We start from the raw sequence: 20298 nt of genomic DNA, 5'->3' as shown, positions 1-20298 counted from the left end.
GGGGGATACTAACAGCGGTAAAACACGGCGTCACTTACTGACGAAACAGATTAAAAAGTGCGTCTTTCAAACATAACTTTGTTCTGCTCCAACTGCCCTAACGAAGAATAAAAGCAGCAGCAGGAGCCGAACATGAGCGCGGCCGGGCCCTTCCGGGGAGCCGCTGCCAAACGCCGGGTCCCGGCGGGCACTGCCCTTCACCTTTCGGAGCAGTCCGGCGAGGAACGCGGCGTGGAAGTGCAAACAAAGGAAGAAATCCATCCCAAGGTACTTCTCACCCGCCGCGAACCGCCCCTGCCGGCTCACCCGGGAATGAAGTTTGCAATACGGCCCATCAGACGCGCTCAGACACCTTGCCCCAGGGAACAGCACCACCGCCTGCTCCTTTCCTCTGCCCAGCTCAGGCGGACCCTGCCCGCCAGAGTCCTGCTGGCTCTCGGGGGAGCGCGGCCCCAGCCGCAGCCCGGCCGGCCGCCGCCAGCCGCGGGGGAACGGGGCGCCGGGCCCGCGATGCGATGCGATGCGCGGCGGGGCAGGGTGGGCAGCAGGGCAGGGGCCGGCAGCAGGGCAGGGTGGGCAGCGGGCAGGGGTGGGCAGCAGGGCAGGGCAGCAGGGCAGGGCAGCAGGGCGGGGTGGGGTGGGCAGCAGGCAGGGGTGGGCAGCAGGGCAGGGGCTGGCGCCGCTCGCAGCCCGTCCCAGCGGGGCCCAGCACGAGGCGGCCGCTCGTCCCCGTCCCGGCCTCGCCTCGGAGCTCAACTTCCCCCGGGGTCCGCGCCGCCCTCCCCCACGGCCAGAACTTGTCCCAACTTTGCGGCCGGCCCCGCGCTCACCTCCGTGCGGCTCGCCGCCTGCGGGAGAGGCGCGGGCCGGGGCCAGCCCCGCACGGTGCCCGCCGCGCCGCTGCCCCTTTCTTCCCCGGCCACCAGCGCGCCTCGCCGGTGCCTCCCCGGGCCGCGGCGCCCCCCGCCGCCGGATTCCTCCGCGGCGCTGGACGGCCGCCCCTCCGGAACTCGTTTCTGAGCCGCGGCGGCCCTCGCACCCTGCCCGGCCCCGCCGTGCAAGGACGAGCCGCGGAACGGAGCAGCGGGGGAAGGGCGAACCACAACCGCGAGCTGCTCCTCCCGGTGGCCCGGGGTCGGGGAATGCCTCACCTCCGCCGCGTTCGCTCCTGCACGACGGGAGCGGCAGAGAATCGAATGCCGGTCCAGGGACGGGGGGGCGACTTCGCGTACTTTCTGAGAAGAAAGGCTACTCAGAAACTTTGGAAAGCTGCTGCCGGGGGTCTCTTACGAGGGTGGCAAGGGAGACCATCAGAGCCGGCGGGCGCACGCAGTTCTCTGCTGTTCCAGGAATAGCGGGTGGCCCGGACAAGTCCCGCGGTGCCCGCCCGCACCGCTGGTACCCAGGAGCGCCTCGGCGACTGCTGCCCTTCCCGCAGGCGGCCGGGCTCACCTCCCCGCCTCGGCTGGGCTGGGCTGGGCGAGCCGCCGCTGAACGGCCGGGCGGAGCAGGGATGTCTCAGCAGGGGCCAAAAGCCATTGGCGTCTCCCGCGGTTCCCCGGCACCGCTGTAAAGAACGGCGCCCTGCTCCGGCGTCGGGAAAAGCGGCGGCAGTGAGAGGGATACCAGCGGAGCGGGGTATGCAGCGGGGGGAGCGCTGGGGCGACTACCCTGCGGCCCGCGGAGACGATATGGGCTACCAATCCGTACTGTCAAGGGGAAAAGCGCCCTGCCGGATTCATGCTGAAGGGATATCTGGCAGTCTGTCAGCCCCCCATTAAAGATTAATACTCCGAAAAAGTCCTTGAAGGATTCCCCGCTCATTAATAAGTGATCACACTTAATAACTATCAAATGTTTGTCTGGGGAATCCTGTCCCAGCGGACTCACGACGAAGCCAGGTTGCAGGTAGGAGCCGCCAGCGGGGGCGCATTTACCACGCATTAGCCCCGCCAAGTCTTTTATTAGCCACATAAATAAATACAGCCAGCGGCGGAGGGAGCCCCTCTCCAAGCACAGCCTCACGCGCCCAGGGCTGCAGGTCAGGAGGAGCCAACCCGGTCAGAGAGCGCTGGCTCTCAGGGTCACCAGCCCGCAGCCCCGCGCCCCCTGCCCGGGCCGGCCCCGCAGCCCCCGGCCCCGGCTGCCCCCGGCGGCGGCGGTGCAGTTCCGCGGCGGCCGGCAGGGGGCGCCGCGCCACAGTGCACGGGCGGCGGGCACGGCTCCGGCGGAGGGAGCACAGCCGAGCCCGGAGCCGAGAGCCCGGCGCCGGCTGCGGGGTCCGCGCCGGGAAACTTGAGCCTCGCTCGAGTGAAGGGGGCGGTAAAGCTTGGGTACCTCCGCTCCAAGGAACACGTAGCTTTGCACAGAGTCGATGTGCGGGTATGTACGTATATATACACGTATTGATATACACATAAACATGCCGACTCTACACAGTTAAAAACCACGGGTTGAATCGCAGACCCTACTGTTTTCAGTAACGCAGCAAATTAGAGCACTAGAACTCTCAAGGGAATCATCCCTCTCAGCACCCTGCTGATAATAAACTCATTAAACAAAGAACTCACCAGACCAGCTGGACTCGGCACTCTTCTCACAAAGTCCGCTCCAGCTCAGTTCATGTCCGCACGCTTCCTCCTCCCGCTTTCTTTTTTGTCCTCTGGAGAAAGCACGAGCGATGCTCCGGTGCCCACACGCCTCTAGAGCGTGAACCCCGCGGTGGCCCTGGCGCTCAGCGCGGCCCCGGCGCGCAGCCAGCGCGGCGCCCGGCCCCGCCGCCACAGCGCGGCATGTCGGCTCCGACCCATCCGCTGCTTGAAACTTGAACGAGGGGGGAAGGAAAAATACGCGGGGAGTGGGAGAAGAAGAAGAAGAAAAAAAGAAAAAAATATAAAAAGAAAAAGAAGATGAAGAAAGGCGAGAGGGAGGGAGAGATCCAACTTTCTTAAGACATGTCCAGGCAAAGAACGGGCAGAGTTGAGGAGTTACAGCAGCGGAGAGAGTGAGAGCGGAGACGCTGCGCCGGATCGCCGACTCCTTCCCTCCCTCTCTCCTTCCCCCGCCTCCCTCCCTCCTTCGCTCCCTCCTTCCCTCCCTCCCTCTCCGTCTTCTTTCGCACTCTGTCCGTCCCCCTCGGACCGGGCTCACGGTAGCACCACCCCCTCCCTGCCCTCGCCGCGGCACTCGGGGCCGGAGGGAGCAGCGCGCAGCTCCGCGCGGGCTCTGCCGCGGCCGCCCTGCCTCCTTCTCTCTCTCCCTCCTTCTCTCCCTCCTCCTTCCCTGCCGCCGGTGCGCCCGGCACGGCCCCGCCGCCCCGGCTCTCCGCGGCCGCCGCCGCTCGGGGGCCCCGCCGGCTCCGCCGCCGCAGCGCCCTCGGCTCGGCGGGACCGCGCTGCCCCCGCCGCTCGCTGCCCGGCGGCTCCTGCTCGGCGGGGCACAGCCCCAGCTCACCCGAGAGGCTCCGAGCGCGGGAATTGCCCACTCTCTCCCGGCCACGTTAAGACAAGAAGAGTCTCCTCTCCTCTCCTCTCCTCTCCTCTCCTCTCCTCTCCTCTCCTCTCCTCTCCTCTCCTCTCCTCTCCTCTCCTCTCCTCTCCTCTCCTCTCCTCTCCTCTCCTCTCCTCTCCTCTCCTCTCCTCTCCTCTCCTCTCCTCTCCTCTCCTCTCCTCTCCTCTCCTCTCCTCTCCTCTCCTCTCCTCTCCTCTCCTCTCCTCTCCTCTCCTCTCCTCTCCTCTCCTCTCCTCTCCTCTCCTCTCCTCTCCTCTCCTCTCCTCTCCTCTCCTCTCCTCTCCTCTCCTCCTTTTCAGAATGGCAGCTCCTCCCCTAAAATAATGCATCACAAGCCAGCAAGATGTATTTATAATGTGGTTCTCCCTCATCCAAAGTCAGCCCCAACCAATTACTCTTCCTCGACAAAGTTCAGGAGATGCTGCACTGCCTAGTGGCAGGGATCAGCTGAAAGGAGCAGCCTCAGTAGGTCCTGAATGGTGTGGTTTACGAAATTTTGGGAAAACTACAGAAAATGCTTTAAAAGGTATTTGTCTTAGAGACATAGTGTAACAGTAAATTTGTAAAGCACTCTGAGATTCTCACAAGGTAAAATACTCTTTTTCTAAACGATTTATCCCTAAGGACCTTTAAGTCATGGCTTTCTTCCAGAAGTCAAATTGACTTCTGAAGACATTGGATCATTATTTCCTATAAGATACACCACTAAAATCTATCAGCCAAATGATCATGCAGGATTCTAGGATAGGAAGAGCAGATACAAACTGCAGTATATAACTATTAAGTACATTTCCAAATAGTGCATACATGCCATTTCAGTCTAGGAATGTTCACTTTGAGCAAACCTCTGGAAAGTTTAATGTCAAAATTCTCTGTCCTTATAGATTTCCACAACAGACCCAGCTGACTGATTTATTTAGCATCTCATCTTCTTTCTAAAGACCCTAAATGGAATTATACTGAGTCTTTATCCAAGTGCCACTGGGCCAAATGACCTTTTCTTCTGTGAAAACTGCTTCAAAGTGAGTTGCATAAAATAAACTGCATTGAAAATAGCATTCCAGAAAAGGACTAAAAGGGAAACACTTTAGACCATTATAGCTAAGGGCTAGAAACAAATGTAAACCACACTTCTACTCCCTACAGTTGCAAATATTTGCTAATTTTGGAGTATGAAATTTCCTACCTTTCAGATTCATTACCATATTGTGGTTGATTGCTGAGTTAAGTAATAAAAGGTCAGGACCACTGATGGCTTACATTTTTGTCTAAACTTTAATTCTTAATGCCTGGAGAAGTGGTAGAATTGCAACAATGTCCTGAAAGTTGGACAGAACATCTGTGAAAAGTATCTGGTAAAGATAACAAAACATTAGAAGCTTCTGATTTGGATCTCCTACTAGACATGCTATGCTGACAGTAAGAAATTGAGAAGAAGAATAAAGGGATGTGCCATCCTTGTCTAATAGTGGGTAATGGTGCTGAGCACTTCAGATAAAGTCATGGAGCCATGATGTCCAGGCAAGTGTATTCATAAGTCTGCTTAATATAGGTAGGTTTACCTTCTAAAACAGGTTTCTAACATCTTAAATAATATTGACAAAGCCATTTTGATACCTACTGAATATTCCATTTTCATTTTGTGTTTTCTCTGCCCTTTAATTTTTTTTTCTTGGAAATAGTGTCAATAAACCTCTTAGAATTATCATTTACTTTCACAAAAGGGTATTTTGTGATATGTTATCCCAAAGAAAATTCATATATTCTGTTATATTTTGCTAACCTATAGGAAAGGTACTAAAGACAATACTTGAAATCACACTTGGGTGTGTAGGACACCATCCACATCACTGAAAATCTTCCAATCTTATAAGCATTGTAGCAAAGTATGTTTGGTTCTCCCTGTCATGTATTAACATTTGTCTGTCCTTATCAAATTGCCTAAGATGAAACAAGTTTCACCTCAGCTGTCAATTAAAAAAAAAAGAGTTATCTGGACTTGACTGTTTTCTTTCAAGAGAGATATGAATCCTTCAACTTAGGAATTTCCCAAACACTGAAACAGAAATTACATTTCCACATAATCATATTTATAGCCATTACCATATTCTTCTAAGGCATTATGGCACTGACACTCTTCGCACTAATGTAGCTCAAAACCCAGCAGATTTAAACTCGCTTGCTGTGTGTTTAACCAAGAGGCGCTGATTGTTAACTGGGTGAGATCGGAAGTAAACACCAAACTCAAGTGTGCCCCAGAGAAATTTTCCTGCTCCCAGCCCAAGGTATGCACTTGGAGAGTGATATCTGAAGTACTTTGGACTGATTTCTCAGCTCCCATTTTGTTAAAGAGAAGATAATTTTTAAGTTGTTGCGACTTCAGCTGCATAAACCTTTGAAGATCAACACTGCCACTTGGAATTGCACCGGCTCAGAGATGGCCAAGGCAAGGATAACTCTCTCTTGGTTTCTGGGAGGGTAAACCACTTGCAATTGCTACACAAAGTGCAGCTTCAAAAAAAAAAAAAAAAAAAAAAAAAAGCACTTTTGAAACTTTTGAACACAAAACAGCCGCCTGTGACTCAGGGGCAATAAAGGGGCCATAAACATCGATTGTCTGTGGCAGAGGGCAAAAACATCTTTTCAGGAAAGAGGTCAGGCACAGTTTCCAGTGAGTTCTCTGTCAATTAAATATGAACTGACCTGATTAGTTTTACAGTAAGAACTAAATTCTGTACAGTACAAAAGGCCAGCACAAAACCTGTGCTCTATCTGAACTGCATTTATACAAGGAGGAGGCTGTTTGGTAACACTTCTGTTCTGGTTCTTCTCCTTTTCCTCTTCTGGTCTTAGGAAGAGCTCCCCAGACCTCAATTAGCTGTAGCCTTTGGAAAGCAAAACAAAACAACTTCCCAAAACTTCATCATTATCCTTTCCCTGGCCTGCAGTCAATGGTATGTACTCCTTTACCACTCTAGTTTGTTTCCTGTCTAGTAAATGCAGACCTGGGCAATAAAAACTAATTCTGTATTTCTGGCTGTTCTTGTCTACTCTTTGAAAACTTGAGTTGAACGACAAATGTCGATTTCCCTTCCCTTCCCCCCATCTGCCATTTACAGCGGGGAAAGGGGGCAAGTTCTGTGAAACACACATTTGAGAGAGTGCTGACATTTCCTTACATAAACCAAACTTTTTAAAAACCCCTGACAATCTTTAGGATTACCTTAGCATACATCTCTTTATCTGACAGAATTTGTGCAAGGATAGTTAACTTTTCATATTTTAATTATTTTTATTGACTTTCTTTCACCCTAGAGAATTATTACTGCGTAAAATATCACTGACTGTTTGATTAGGTAGTCTTTCACAGTGCTATTCAAGACTTCCAAGGCACCAATGTCAAAATAATAGTCATATATCAGCTTTGGTATAATGAAATGCTAAGCAATCTCAGCTACTTGACAATCTATTTTGTGCCCTGTGAACCTGAAGAGGAGTTTACTGAGGTTACTCAATCATTAAACCTACAAGCTAGAACTATTTGTGGATATGTGTTAAATACACATATATGCACTAGTAAAGTAAACCTGGAGCAATGCAACAGAGGAAAAAAAATTAAACTTAAAAGATTTTGGTCTTAAAAATATTTCTCCTAAATACAAAATTAGGGTGTGAAGAACTATGGAGAAAAGTAGAGAAACAAAGTGACTGGTACTCATAAACATCTGAAATTATCTTGGACTCTGCATAAGCAATGGATTTACCTAAAGTTCCTTGGTTGGTAGGGTGGCTTTAATTTAGCACAGGATGATTAATGGTGGCATGTAATACTCTGAATATCTTCAAAATTCTTCAGGTTTTAAGAAAAAGGAAAGGCATAGGTCTCTGCTGAGACCAAGTCATCATGTCTCTTATTTTGGTCATCAGTCATTTTTAATAGACTAGCTGTAGGCTTACAGCTTATCAATCTATAGCTTTAGAGTATACAATATGTATATCTAGAATCCAATTGACTTCAGTTTACTGTGTGTCTCAAAGAGATTTTAATTGTGCTGGCATCCACCATGTCACAAACTTCATGTTTTTTTTAAGTCTAGATAGCTTATTTGTCCAAATTTAATTAATCTTAGGTTAAGGCTTGGTTTAGGATTTGCAAATCCAAATAGTTAAAACCTAGATAACTTCAGAATTTTGAAAAGCTGATAGATAGAAAGGTAGCTGTTTTCTGTTGTCACTAAGGCTCAATGTTTTTTCCACAGAATAGAATATTATATGTGATTCTTCTGCTACAATTAACCTGGACATATAGCTAAGAGCCCTTAGATTTCATCAAGATTAAGATTCCAGGTCTTTACTGGTAGTTTTTATCCCATTTTATTAATATTAGGATTAATTTTTGATAAAGCTTTGGGTATGTGTATCCAGTTTCTAAAGTTCAATGTATTTGGGAATATTATTTCATCCAGTGTAACAGAGGACTCTCCTAACTAGACATTCCCATTCCACATGATATTCTATCTACTATAAACTGAGTTGTCTGGCCCAGAAAGAGTGTATATATTAAAAAATCCATTCTTCCTTTGCTTATATGGTGTTCTTCTCTATGTTATTAATCAAAATCCAACTTAAATCAATGAAAATAATCCAATGAAAGGCTATTGGATCTTGGAAGTACTTGAATATTTAAGGGACAAAAACAAGGCGCTCAGCAGGACAAGTTCCCTTTCCTTTCAGCTGTCCAGTTCAAGCACAGTGTCATAGCAAGGAGAAGATAAACCATGCTGTAGGGATGGTTTATCCAAAGGATACACAGTTACCTATCGTGACTCATGGAAAGAATAATGGCTCCAGGAGTACTGAGGGTGGTTCTCTACTTCTGGAAACATGGCTCCTCCAGCTGAAATAAATCCAGCCCGTGAAACAAGAACCTTTCCTTGAGACAAGAGCACAATGGGCAGAGAAAGAATCTTTTATGACCTCTTTTTATTTGTTTTCTGTCTTGCCTAGGCACCATTAAGTCAACTGCTCTATTTTAAAAGCTAATAAAATCTACTTTTCCTGTATTTGAAGGTAATTTACTATCCATTTTTGGCAGCTCTGTGTAAGAAAAAAGTCTTGGTCTATCCACTCTACCCGACTTGGCTTTCCATCACAATTCTTGTCATAGAGCAGTGTAATTTCTTTTCTGGTATATGCAAAGGAATTGTGTTGCCAAAACAAAATTTCAAAATAAAAGGATGAATATGTATATTCCATATAAAAACTATCTATTGTCTCATATGCTCTGTATTACTCAGTAGGACTAGACAACCTATTTTTTTTCTCTTATATTTCAGCACACATTAACCTTCTGTCTCTCCTTCATAATGAAAAAAGAGAATATAATTTGTTGCCTTCTCAACAATTTAATTTTTTCCCCAGATTTCTGTATTTTAAATAGCTAAATCATTAAAAGCCTCACAGAATGTCTAAAATCAATGTAACGCATCATCTTCCATAATAAAGCTATGCCATATTTAAGTTCTAGTTTATGCTATTTCTAGTACTCTGTACTATCTTTAGTACTCTTATGGCACATCAGATAGGTTATTAGTATTTAAATTAGCCAAATAATGAATGCCATAGAAGTGTTCATTCAGCCCAATATTGTGTCCCTTTGAATGTATGGAAAAATTCCCTCATATAAATGGGATCACATAAAGGGCAATGCCTGTTAAATAAATGCATATATCAAAATAGGATCTAACTAAGAATCAATATCAATGTATCCCATTTTCACAATATAAGTGTATATAAGTGTGTCAGTCACAAGAAATATATTGTGTCCTTTTCTGTTCGTAATTGCAACATCATTGCTTACCCACAGCGAGTCATAGAGCATGCCTTCAGGCATGAATTGCCCTTAAAATAAAATTCTACTGTGCTATTATTTTATATTGACAATCTTTATAAAGCTAGTGTCTTGGAAGCTGAAGCTGTGCAATAAAACTTGCATGCCACCTAAACACAACTCCTTAGCAGTTCTTTTAAGTTCAGAATAAATTGTCCTTTTTTTAGTCCAAACTACAGAGAAAGACGTATCTGCCAAGAGGGTCTTACATAGGGAGCAGAAAGAAGGAAGGTAGATTGGTGAGGTAGACTGGGTAGAGTTGAACAGATGAGTCTCCTGGGAAAAAGAGAAGGAAATATTTTCACTTTCAGAAAAGGTACCGTGTGAGCTACAGAGCTGGCATTCAGTTAAGATGTTTGAACTTACCCTTGTACCAGGGAATTTTTGCAGGTTTCATGGAGATATTTCAACTAGCCAATGTAATTAGGACAATTTGTACCTTGAAAGCAGATGTAACCAGTAATAAATTCTTGTGGTGATTCATTCGTCTGTATGCATCTTGCACAGATGGAATTTTTCAGACCTGTGGAAGCAGCATTAGATATATTATTCAAGGCTGATGAGTCAAATACTCTACCAGGCCCATCACAATATTCCAAATAAATCACAGTGCTGCCGTGCTGCCCAAAATCTGGAAGAAAGAGTACGTCCACATGTATTTTATCCAACATAAGCTGATCAATTAATAATAATAATAAAATATATTTCAGTTTAAAAAGATCAGTCCAATAAAGCAGGGTAATAAAGAAAAAGATAACTTTAAATTTGGCATTTTCAAGGCACTGTGTAAAATAAAATGATTTTGAAGAAAACTCATACCTAAACCTGTTTTTCGTGGCTTAGCATTGTATTTTCTCTCTTCTCTTCAATCACCCTTCTTTCCATTCTAACAGGTTTTAAGGATATTTCTGCTACTGCTGTCTATCTCAACTTTTCTGTGTACTTATCACTTTATAACTGTAATAGGAATCCGAGTACACGATGGAAGGCTGGCTTTGATGATAACTCCTTCTCTGCTCTCAAGTTATTGACTTTTCTTCCTGCTTAGTTTTCTCTCCTGTTACTGTTACCACCATAAGTGTTCAGGAATAGGGCACTCCATTGCACTTTCATTTGAACTTTTTCTGAAAATCTAACTGAGATCAGAAAAATATCTTATCAAGTGTTTCCTCATTATAAATAAGAGCCTCTCTGTTACAGGCGGTGTTGGTTTTGAAACTTCCTGCAAATGCACTGAATTCTGATTTTTTTTTTTTAACATTTTTGAGCTGTAAAGCCCATCACTTCCATTTTTATGTTTACATTATTGACACACCATTCAAATGAAACAATTCATGCATGAAAGGATTGCATGTGTTTGGCTAGAAACATTTTCACAGCTGCATTTCTAATTGGTGACCCAAAGAAAACCATATAAAATAAATGCAAGAATTTATCATCACCTTTACTTTCATGTCAGGGTAGAAGTATGTCAGGGAATCAAAAGCAGCTGAGTGATTGTCTGTCAGAAATAACTGCCACAATGCTCTCATAGTCCTTTGCAAAATGAAAGTAAAATGCAGACTGGAAAGACTTGCTACTTTCCCAGCAATGGAAAAAGTTTGTTTATTCAGTAAGTAACTATGTTTGTGCTGGAAGGAGATAAGTTTTTTACTGAACTGCTTGAAATATTCTGGCTATCTCCTTTCATTACCAGAGGCAGCAGGCAGAAACTACATTATGTGAAACTGTATTGCTGCCTTCTTGTCTTCAAGTCTTCTCATCTTGCATGATTTAAACAGTAAAATACATTGTTTAACTGCTTAGTCTGTGTGGTGACAAGGGCTGTACAACTATCTAACTGCATATATAAAAGTACTTATTAAAATTTTGTTTGGTTTTGTCCTTCTGTCTGATGAAAATGTTTTCAATCAGGCAGGCTCATTGAAAAAAGATTATACATAATTAAATTTCAGTGGCTATAACAGAGCACTACTTGATTGCATTATGTTAACTGTGTTTGTAAAATACGTTATGAAGATTTTATGCTTTTTAATATTTGACAGCACTGACTTCTCTCTTCAGTTTTGATTAAAATATTTTGCTAGAGTATCTTCAAACACAGTGGACTGTATTTCTTATTTTGTATTTATTCCAATTGTGTTCTAACTGCAAATATCACTGCACAGAAGAGTGAAAGCTCTGATCATGGAAGAGTTTTTCTGCATTTTGATGAAATATCAAATATAGAAGTTAAATTTTCTGTATCTTCCCAATCATCATTCAGTAGTTTAGAGTTTAGTGGAAAAAAAATAATGACATAGTAAAAAGGCTATCTGAGATGAAGGATACTTCAGGGAGTGAGAATGGAATTTTTACAGCCAAGTCACTGGCTTGAATGTGGCCCATTTCAGTGGAGACTGACTATACTGACCTTTTGGTAGCTCATCACTGGCTGTAAGAAATTTGTTTGTGAATTAATCTAGTTTTGTGTAGATGTGTGTTTAGGATGCAAAAAAAAAAAAAAAAAAAAAAAAAAGGCTTTATACATGTTTAACATTTCAGAAGACAAAATGGGATACTTCTAGAGACGTTATCAAAAGACTAAAATTTTTGCTGAAAATGCAAATAAGTGGGGAATAGCAATAGAGTGAAGCCTGTGCTGCCATGCCGCTGTGTTGCTTTGGACATCAAGGACTTGAGTTTTTCAAACTATTTGCAAATCATTACAGACAATAATCCTTTCTTAAACTTACCTGGTTGAATGTCAGGAGAAATTCTGTATCTATTACTGGACAATGCTCCTTCCATGAGAAAAATCCATTTGCATAATTAAACCCTAAATTAAATTCAAGATCAAAAATTGTTCATTATGGTCTTAAACCATTGAAAAATCAATGTTTCTTGATTAAAGTAAATTGAGGAAAAATGTCATATACAAGCCCAAGGAAAATCTTTTCATGATTTATTTGTTGAGATGACATCTATAAGATTACCAGTAGTGAATTATTCAAAACAAAAAGAGTTAGCAATGACTGAGCTTTATTTAACTTCCTTTTCATGTTTGATTAAGATCTTGAAATATTTCATTAAGCTGGTCTATATAATATGTTCTAGTCTAAGTGAGACCTCCATAGTTTATTTGTGTATGCAGTTCATCCAGTTATTAAAGAAATATTTTCTTTGTCTTCTTAATGCCATGATGACCCTTTCACTAGTTAATATATATCCTGACACAATAGCAGAAAGACAGACACAATTATGCTCCTCCTTGCAGTTCAAGCGTCAGGATTTTTTTTTTTAAGAAAATCAAACCCCTGCTTTCTTTAATTATTTCCCCACCACCCCAGAAATTGCATGAGGGATGCTTATCCTTTGAAATATTTTTTCATTGTGTTGTGCTGCACTGCCCTCCAGATGACAGAGTGTTTGTAAAAGCAACAATATATTACATGGAATTTGCAATTGGTCCTCGTCCTAAAGTGCTAAAAAGAGATCCCTCCATGATTTCCTCCATGTTTCTGTCATCAAGGTGAAGAAATTACTTAAAGGAGAGGAACTGAGAGGAAGACAACGCCAGTGAGGAAAGCTTTGCAACTAATTCCAGAATACAAATGGGTTTTGTTCATGCCAGGGAACATGCAGGAAATAAGGACAAGGATTCACTGCCACCACTGTAATGCTCAGTGACCTCATAGGAAAAGTAGTTATTGATAAGGATTTAATGGTTGGCCTGGGTGTGTCTAATTGCCTGGCTGTGTCCATTAAGAAGTGGATGGTTTGGTCTGTGTAAAAAGTTTTCCTTTGGCTATTCTAGTCACAGCTGGGTTGATATATTGTCTGCTTTGACAAGATTTTTTTTATGTGACCTATCTGAACAAGAAGACCCTCAATTTCTTGAGAAGCTCAGTTTCCACTGCTTTAATTAATTCTCTCTCATTACGTTGTTTTTCCCAGATCTGTGGCCATGAAGCACACTTCGCCATTGCTCCCTGAATCCAGATGAAATCACTATCTGATTATCATACAAGGCTCCTGGATGTTTTTGGGGAATATGTGGAATAGAAAGTTATCTGGGCAAGAGAAACTTACAATTTGGGTATTTTCTTTATATGACTAAAACCAGCAAGATTTAAGAATGGAAATTTTAAATTCATTGGATAATTAGATAAAATAAGTGTTTTTCAGTAGCATAGAGTCTGATGTAATTGGCACTTTAGCTTTGCAGTTTTTCTTCTGCATTTCCTTTGCAGAAGAAAAGTAAAAAATGTAGCAAAGCTACCCTTCTAGTATAATTCTTTTGACCATGGAACTGTCCTACATGATTGATCCCTCTCTACATCCAGTGCTAAGAGTCTATGTAACCACCATCTGACATATCATGTAACCATTGTTTACTCCACAATTTCAGTGTGTTTATTTTTGTAATAACGCTTTGTGGTTAGAAGGTTTCAGTATATTCATTTTGTGAGAAATACAAAGAACACCTTTTATTAGCATGCCCAGGTCATATATTACAATTACTTCAATGCCAAAATGTCACTGAATACTATTGATATTCAAGCACCTAAGGGCCATAACCTAAATTATTAGTTGTGAAATATTGAGACACCAAAAATAATTCAGGAAAGTCAGAACAACAATAATTAACATTTATGGGAGACAACATTGGAGCTACTACATGTTTCTATATGTTTTTATGTAAGAGTGAAGATGGTGAATGACTTTTAATAAAAACCTTTTCTCTCATGCTTTGGAAAAGCATACTACCATCATTTAGGAAGGTAATGTGCTATTCCAGTGTAATAACATCATTTATTGCTGATGGTTTATGGTTTGGGGGCTGGAGTCTTAAAGGGTGACATAATTCAAAAAAAAGCAAAGAATGAAGAGCAAGAATCAAATATTGTCTGCCTTCTCAGCACCTACACCTCAAGATATTATTCCAGACTTACTCTGTATTAATCCCTAGAGAATATTTTAGATTCCATGAAAATTTTCTCCAACTAAGAACTTTTAAAAATCTTGCAGTCTTGCCGGTTGATAAAGCTTGGTTTTACTATAACCGATCTTGAATAGATCTAGTAGATTAAGTGTTCTTGACACAAATATATGTATTAAATAAACAGGCTATGTCAGCAAGCAAGTGCAGTTTGCTATGTGCTGCTTTCTAACATGCTCTTATCTAAGATATTAGGAATTGTTACCCAAAGGTTCCATAGCAAGTTAAGCATTTACCTTGTTCAAAGGTAATGCACATGGTGATTTGCCCCTGAACTCATCCATACACACATATATAAATTGTATTCTACTGTAAACATACTTACAGATTGCAGGGATAATGTTAAAAATACTAGACTGAAATTAATGAGTGGTTCTTACAAGTCTGCAGGTAGGTTGAAATTAGTGCCTTTTTAGACTATTAAATAATCATTGTTTGAATGGTGGAAGAAAGAATGAGAATTTTCTGGGAACGTATGAAATTTATGGCTGTTCTATTAAATATCAAAACATCACTTCTGCCTTAAAGAGATTCCTAAGATAGGCTGTCAGGAGAAATATCTTTATATGCTTACCTTGCACTAATATTCTTCCCAAGACATTTCTGTTGTCACAGAATCGCACAGAGTGTCTGAGTGGTTGGAAGGGGATGTGAAATCACCTAGTCTAGCCCTCCTGGCCAGGCAGGGCAAGCTGCAGCTGATTGTCCAGCACTGTGTGCAGCTCAGTCTTGAATGTCTGCAACAGTGGAGATTCCATGACCTCTTTGGGTAATCTATGCCAGTGTTTGACAATTCTCACAGTAAAAAAGTGTTTCTTGTTTACAGAGGGCATTTCAGGTGTTCACTTTGTGCCCACTGCCTTTTGTCCTGTCACTAGTCTCCCTCATCTTTCCCTCACATATGATATTTACACACATTTACAAGATCCCCCCTGAGCTGTCTCTTCCCCAGGCAGAGCAGTCCCAGCTCTCAGCCTCTCCTCACGTGAGGAGTGAGCAGGCCATTAATGAAGATGTTAAAGAGCAATAGCCCCAGTATCAGCCCCTCAGGTATATCCTGACTGACCTCCAGCTGGACTGGGCACCGCTGTTCACAACCCTCAGGGCCCACCTGTTCAGCTGTTGCCTGATATTAATTCTTTTAATTCATTCTAATCAGTTCTTCCCTTGGCATCTCTGTTCACAGTCAGACCACAGACAACAGGGCCAGATGGATCCATTAAGACCATTCTTATATTATTCTGCTAGTAACTAAGGTAGAAGGAGATGGTTCTTCAATCAGATAGTCCCAAGATCATCTGCCCTCCCAAACATCCCCCAAGGCCTGCAAAGCAAGAACTGCCATGAAGGGATTTTCTGTAATCGTATTCCAAACACATAATGAGAACCATTTGGACCAATGTGCCCTTTCTTTGATATTAGAAAGATGGGAAAGTAATAAAGCTGTGATGTTTTGGATTCCCTGGCCAAAAAATTCCCCGAACTAAAACAACCTAAAACAAAAACAAGCTGTCCCCCACCGAAAACAAAACCCAACATCCCCACCCTGATCTCACGAATATCCAGTTGTTTATTTAATTTTTCTGCTGAGCACTTTTGTCCTTTAAATCTCCTTGAAAATTCTAACCTATGAGCTAAGTTCATAGAAATAAATTTATGTTCTTCTGATTGACCTTCTTTACCAGAATTTTCTGTAAATTACATAAGGAATAAAATAGTACAAAATTTCTTATTTAGCTTCAACCTCTGCATGTGCCGTATTGAAACAGTGTGAACATCTATGATCACATGTCACATACCATTCTATTAGTCTTTGATGGCATAAAAAGAAAAGACAGAACATTTTAAAATATATTATAAAAATAATACATCAGAAGGAGCAAGAAGCTTTGATCCTCACATCTAATTAATTGCACATTGCCTAGATTTAGCTCATACAAATGTGGGATAGTTACTTCACTGTAAATGATTAATAACAATGGATGAACAGTTGTTTGTTTTTTCTTCATCCTTTCCAAATGCAAAAGCACAGACACCTACAGTTCAAGCATCAGGAAAGAGCCTAAATGTCTGACCTCTTCACAGCTCTTTATGCTCTGTGAGGTCTGAGAAGCACTCTTCTTACAAAAGCTTTTCAAATTCAGCTCATAAGCAGGTAGAATATACATGCACTTCCCTGAGTCTCATGTATAAGTCAGTATAGATGTTCTCATCCCAGTCAGTAAAATATCCAGAGCAATAATTTATAATAGTTGGTACACAAAGACCCATTTATTATGCTTTACACCTATACAGCAATTGATTTATATTGCCAGTTCCCTTAGGATAAGTGACCACCTTGGGGACAAATGCAATATTATTTAGAATCAAGAAGAACATCACATGCTTCTTTGATCTTGGTGTAAAAGGAAATATGCAATAAACCACTTTTCTAATGAAAGTTTTCTTGTAGCCAAATGCTTTGACTTCTTTCACTGTTTCCAAAATTCAATGGTTCAGAACTAATTTTTTTAAGGTATTCTTCACCATATAGCCTGTGATGTTTACAATATCATTCATGCATAATACACAAATTTTTTTCAATTACTCTTTGACATCATCCTGCCAAACCCAATAGATATTAATCATACACAATGAGTGAAGTTTACCCTCAGTGCAGTAACTCATTGATTTGGCTGAGTATGATTTCACAGTGAATGAATCATTGTGATTTATGCTCTCAGTGTGTTAGAGAATGTTTGTGTGTATGCATCTATAGAACATACAATTCTTTTGTAGCTACAGGTACTTAGCAGCTTCTCTGGACAACAGGTGTTGAGAAAGTGAAAGGTGTGTATTTTCCCAGCAGGGATCAAAGTAGAAAAATAGTACAACTTAGATAACCTTTCTGCTAGGCTTCCTCCAGGCTGGAATACCCATTTAAACACCTTTCCCAAAGCTGCATCTCCTCCATCTCTGTGCTTTACTCCTTCTACACCAATAGCTGTAAGTAGGAGGTGCAGTGAAAGGTGAAACCAAAAGGTTTTGATGCTGGAGGCTTTGATCATTCCTGCTCTTTTAGAATCACTTATATCTGAAGCCCTCAGTCAGGTTCTGAGAAACTTCTGGGAGGAAGGATGGTCTTAAAGAGTTTTCATTCCTTTTTTTGTTTCTGCAGTTTTTCCCACAGAAGGGCGTATTCAGATTCCTAAAGAAGGCTTTGAAAAGGATCCAAAGAGGCAATCACATGCATGTGCAACTATTTTTTCACTAGGCAAGAATATATGGAATGTGAATGGAGTTTCAGCAGAGCTCTGTGAATGTGAGTATCAATTGAAACTGGGTAGGCAAATTCCATTAAGTTCTAGGTAAATTAATGTGCATATAGCCAGTGAATTACTAACTTCATTTAACTGGAAGCAGGAAAACCTGTGTGCAGTCAGTTGTTAATATGAAGTTTAATTAGAAGGAAGATCTTGAAGAGTGAAGAGTCTCACTGAGAAGCACAGACTTCACAGTGTCTTGAGGACATGATTCTAACAAGTATGGGAGAGAAAAATGAAGAGAGAAATGAATGTTAGAAAAATGAATGCTTCTCTAGTACAAATACTGAGACCTGTAGACTTTCAATCTATAGTTTAATTCTAAGTAGAAATAAATATTTCCCAAAGACTAGGCAATATATTCTTTCTCCCCAGGTGAAAAGGTGTAGTTGGAATCCAAGTAACTTATTAAGTCTACAAAATACAAATTAGTTCAAACATATCTGATTTTCACATTTAAAAGAACTAGTAGATACAACAGCATTTGCTCTTAATTACTGCCTGATGTTTATTATTATCCTCCTGTTTAAAATAAATTCAAATCATCCAGTGAGATGCAAAAAAGCACCATGTGACCTAAGTGCCTGTTGTGAATAATATAAGAAGACTGACCAAGCAGACTTGTAAACAGCATTCTGCTTAGGTCAACTCTTTTCAGGCTACAGATCCACATACTGTTCCTCTAAATAAGGGATACAGTTGCAGAAGTTATGTTTGATATTGGATAACAGAAAGCAAAGCAAGGATGCATTCACTGGATACATCCTTTGCTGTGAAAAAAACCCACTTTTGTAGCAATTACGTACTGCTTGTACAGTTGTTTTAAGATAAGAAGTCTCCAAAGTTATCTTCTGTAACTTTTTTAAAATTTGATTTCCATCTCTACATTCTAGGACTGCCCTATCTGCCTGTACTTGAGACTTACGTGGATTGGCTTAACCCTTTTAGAAATTTGACTAATTAGTCCTTATTACTTGAATTTAATTCTGAAACAGAGCTTCTATAGTGCATAGAAATGATAGAGATAGAAAAGAGCAACTATCAAAAGAAAAAAACATGCCCTGTTTATATGTTTCTGTCTAAAGAAGACACATGCATTGAACTTTTAGAAAAGTAGACTAAAGCTGTTGTTGTTCAAAAGATGTTCACTGGGTGTAGTTTGTGGCACTGTAAGTGAAGCATGACCCATTTGTATTTGCTTGACTTTTCTCAGTGTACTGTGACCCATCATGGTTGGGTTTGTTGTATCTTTATTTAAACTTTGTTCCTCTGTGACGAGCTGTGGTTTCTGTATTTTTCAGCATCACCGTACCCCACGGGTGACATTTCCTTTGATCCTTAAAATGCAATATTTCAGATGTTATACCAAACCTCAGAAGAGTAACTTGCTAAGGAAAATATCGCTGTGTTTTCCTGAAGGAACTGAACCTACATCAGGTTGAATTTCACCCTGTAGGTTATTTAAGCACAGTATGATGTTATACAAACTGAAAACAGAGGGCAAATTCCTGTCTGCTACTGAAGAGATGTCATTGAGGGGGGGAGGAAAAAAAAGCAAATAACTCCCATTCCTTTCCACTGATGTCTTAAGGGCAAAGATTTAATTGTCCTGAACTGCAGAATAAAATTAATTTCAAAGAGAAGTGACATACCAGTAACTTGGCCCTCATTTTGTAGCTCAGGTTTATAAAATCAAGAGTTTACTGTCCTTGGTCTCACCTTGTTTACAAAAGGCTTAATAAGGGATTTTTTTGTTTGCTTATTTGTTTTGTTTTGGTTTTTTTCCCATTTTCATCTGATTCTAGATGACCTTTCTCTACTTTTTCTTTATGTTCAAATGTCTAAACTCTGTGGCATAATGTAGTTTTACATTAGAGATTTTTAGATTAAAGTTTTCATTTAATGGGTATTTCTGTGTTTCATCTGGGTCTTCTCTCATTCTTTTCATCTGCACTCTTTCCAGGGCTCAAGATCTCCCACATTTGCCATGGTGATCTCAAACTGCAATAAGTAAAGAAAGGATCAATGTGTGGTAGCTGAACTTCTGAGACAATGTCTCTCCACAATGGGTTTGAGTGGGGAACTTCTTCTTTATGCTCTGAATTCTCTGGGGACATCAGAAGAGAGAAAAAAAAAATAAAATATAACTATTAGAAAACTGGAGAAGCACATCTTAGTCATATTTCATATTCTTCAGCATCTGAGCTGCATGAAAAGCCACTGAGACCCCAAATGGGAACATTTTTCACTGCTGAGACCTGTGAGAGACTGCATGGGTCAGGTAATTCAAAATTTGGATTACTGCCCAATCCCTTGCCCACCTTTGAAACCTCCCAGACTAATTTGTAGTCTTTGTTTTTGGGTATAGTTCCACCATTTGTCTGTTGTTATCAAACCATGCTATTCCTCAGTATGAGAAGTGAAGTGAGCGATCTGCTTTGTCACTTTTGGTTGTATCTCCTCCTCTCCTAGTTGATATTCAATTACCAGAAACACTTTATGCATATCTTTTACTGTATAAACATATCTTCATATACGTGCATATTTAGCTAAAGAGTTATATAGATATATAAATATTTGTATATTTCTTCTTGTTCAGAAAGTGAACACTGGTG

At 41.7% G+C, this 20298-nt stretch overlaps 1 protein-coding gene across 5 annotated transcripts in view; it reads right to left on the bottom strand.

Moving 5' to 3' along the window:
- Positions 1-2657, bottom strand: part of FAT1 (FAT atypical cadherin 1) — a 99772-nt gene extending 97115 nt beyond the window's left edge. For all 5 annotated transcript variants that reach the window (XR_009114417.1, XM_058023816.1, XM_058023818.1 and 2 more), the window contains exon 1: positions 2571-2657. The gene's annotated coding sequence lies outside the window, so the exon portion shown is untranslated. The remainder of the gene's footprint in view (positions 1-2570) is intronic.
- Between the last annotated feature and the right edge of the window lie 17641 nt (positions 2658-20298).

Source organism: Melospiza georgiana, chromosome 5 (genome assembly GCF_028018845.1).
Source record: "Melospiza georgiana isolate bMelGeo1 chromosome 5, bMelGeo1.pri, whole genome shotgun sequence".
Lineage (NCBI taxonomy): Eukaryota > Metazoa > Chordata > Aves > Passeriformes > Passerellidae > Melospiza > Melospiza georgiana.
Note: the sequence above shows the minus strand (reverse complement) of the source record. Positions and strands in the feature narration are given on the sequence as shown.